Source organism: Arachis ipaensis, chromosome B3 (genome assembly GCF_059453495.1).
Source record: "Arachis ipaensis isolate K30076 ecotype BB chromosome B3, ASM5945349v1, whole genome shotgun sequence".
Lineage (NCBI taxonomy): Eukaryota > Viridiplantae > Streptophyta > Magnoliopsida > Fabales > Fabaceae > Arachis > Arachis ipaensis.
Window position 1 is genome coordinate 119054115 of NC_142438.1, and position 3400 is coordinate 119057514.

Consider the following 3400-nt stretch of genomic DNA (forward strand, 5'->3'; position numbering starts at 1 on the left):
GTCACCTACCCCCCTTCCTCCTCCCCCTTCTTTCTTCTTCTTTCTTCTTCTTTCCCCCCTTTCCGCCACTGCCCCCTTCGCAACCACCACCCACCGCCGCCGCCCATCCCAGCTGCGCCCCCCCATCCGCCACACACACGCCACCCCCTCCCACCCCTACCCCATTACCCATCCCTTCTTTCCCCCTGCCCCGAACAGCCATGCCCACCACCACCAGCCACCACGCCAAACGCCGTCACCACCACCCCCAGCCATCTTTCTGCCCACTCTCCTTATTCGGCCTACCAGGTTCTGACGAACGCCACCCTTTTATCCTTAGTCGTTATTTCATTATTTTCGGTTTATGTTCATGTTTAGGCTAGTTAGATATGCATGTTGTAGTGGATTTTAGGATGTTAGGTAGCATAGGATGTGGTTAGTGGATTTAGGTCTGTTTAATTGCGCTATTCATATTTCTTGTTTCATTATTTTTGCAATTCTGCTGTTGCTGTGATCATGTTCATATGCTGTAATTTCTTGTTTTATGCTGCTCTTTACTCTGATTTTTCCTTATTCTTATTCCTTATATGTAATTGCAGCTTTAATTTTAAGTCATATGAACTATTTGATTGCTGTTTATTTTTCGGGACAATCCAATTTTAGCCGGAATGCTGCCCAAATTTCTGTAAAATATTTTCATTCATGTTTTGGTTTTGGCATTTTGAACTCGGTTTTCTTCTGCTTTACCCAAACTCATTCATGAATGTCAGGCATGCATTCTTATTCTCTTTGATTTCCTGGTTCATATATTGTATTTTTGATGTTTGATTCCAAATTTTGCTATTTCTATATCTATTTGAATCATCATCAACCTGTTTTCCTTGTTTGGTTATGAGTTACCTATCACTTCTAATTATGACTGCTTGTTACTTAGAAACTTATCCTTATGCCACTTACCTTAACCCATTTTTCATTAACTCACTAATTCTAATTTCCTGAAATCTTTTTTTTTTAATTCTAACCAAACTAACCTTTTAAACTCTTTTTTTCTAGTTTTTCACTTTTTTTTAACCTTCTAACCATGGCATACTGATAATTTTTCCTACTTAACATGCCTTCTATTACATTTTGGATTGTGAATTTTTCCTTTCAAACTTTCAACTCCTTTACAATCCTTAATGCACATTTACTTAACTCATTTACCTCATTCTAATTCTCCTTTGCCACTTTGTGTTTCTTTTGACTATTTGCCTATTTATTTTCCTATTTTTATTATCTCCTAGTTTTCTATTTTTCAGGATGTCAGATTTCCAGAGAAAGGGAAAAGGAAAGGCTACCACGGGCAAACGTAAAAAAGGAGAATCATCTATGTCTATCATAGATCTAATGCATGATGCCTCCTTGTGGGAGAAACACTTTACCCTGCAGGAGAAGGCTGACCAACTGCTTCCTGCCACTGATCCAATAAAATTTGCAAACCGATACTATGAGCTAAAGTATCCGGTGTTTGCAATCTCCAGGAACCTATACCTGGAAAGGACCTTGAAGATCCCAGAAGAACTCCAGCAATACACCTCTGACCAGATCAAACAAAGAGGCTGGTTCTTCCTAGAGAGACCTCTGACTGAGGTCAATGCATCTTGGGTTAGAAAATTCTACTGCAATTACTTCAAGACCACCCTAGATGCAGTGAACCTTAGGGGAAAGCAGATTCTGGTCACTGAAGAGGCCATAGAGGATGTTCTGAAGCTTCTGCCTAAATCTGATTAGACAGATGGTTATCAGAAAGCTGAGGAGGATATGTGCTTTATGCGATTCGACTAGGACGCAGTCAAGGCGAGGATAGCCCTTGACCCGACCGTTCCTTGGATTGTGGGTCAGAACACCACCATGCCCAAGGAAATCAAGCGGGCATACTTAAATGATGAGGCTCGGCTGTGGCATCAGATACTTAGCAACTTCATTATGCCGAGTACTCACGAGACCGATATACCTGCCGCTATGATCACCCTCCTATGGTGTGTGATGGAGGATAAGGACCTGTACCTGCCACGCTTTATCCGGCACTATATGGCCAGGGTCTCTTCCCTTTCCCTATTTGATTACACAGCTGGGCCGTCGAGCTTACGTGCCATGGGAGGATGCTGATGAAAGGCCACCTGCTGCAGAATGCAAGAAGATTATTTCGCACAGCAGGAACTTTCTGGCCTTGGGCTACAGACCTCCAGTCCTCACTGCTCCTGGTGACACTGCCACACCATCTGCCGGCCCCTCTTCCTCTACAGCTACACCTGCTACCACCACTGCACCTCTACCTGCCCCAGAGCCCATCTATCATCTAGTGCACCGCCTGTTTCGACGGCTTGACCAGATGGAGCGTTGCAACAAGCGACGCTATGAGCACCTAAAGCTGATGATACGCTCTGGCGACATCCCCTCCGAGCCTGACACACCATCCGAGGCATCTGAGGAGGAGGCGGATGATCCCGAGGCTGAGACTCATCCACAGCAGGAGGCAGCGCAGGCAGGCACCCAGCAGGCAGCACACCAGCAGGAGACCTCACATTAGATCCAGGCTGCAGACCCTGAGATCCCTATTCAGATAGCCCCTCCTCCACAGCAGCCAGATGCTCAGACCGCCACCACCGAGACTCCAGCTACCATTCCTTCCAGTGATAACACCCCTTCACACCCTGCTTGAGTGCGCATCAGGGACGATGCTTCATTTTAAGTGTGGGGAGGTCGCCATCTCTGGCATATTATTTTGGTGAACCACTACAGACCCTTTTTCTTTTATTTTGGCTATTTTCTTGTATTTCTCTCTTTATTTTTATTTTTATTTTTATTTTTCAGTACTTATACATTGCTACTTTTATGTATTTTTACTCTATTTCTGCATTTTGTATTTTTAGTTCATATTTTAGCCACTTAGTTTAGTTGCAATTCTAACTTATTAGTTATAGAAATTGTGGATTGATTAGTATAGTTTACCCTTTTTAGCATAAGATAACTTGGAATAGATTGAAAAGAAAAAGGGAGTAACTAGAGACTTTAACAAAATCAAACAATCCACACACCTTGTATATATAGCATTACATGTTAGTTAACAACATTTCATCAAGGAGAAACACTAGAACTTTAAAGCCATTCAATATAAGTTTTACATTGAGAATAATGGGAATTTTTAACTAAACCTGCATGACATACATAACTGATAAATGATTTTTGAGCTAGAGAACACACAGCCTGTGAGTTTTGAGCTTAATTGTATGGTTACATTCAAACCATAATATTTTATTCCTGTGTGCTCTGCCCTTCTTGTTTATTCTGGTGTTCTTTACTTTGTTTTAATCTATATGTCCGATTATAGAATATAGATGCATACCAAAAGAGTGATTGAGGCCATTATTTGATTTTAGCT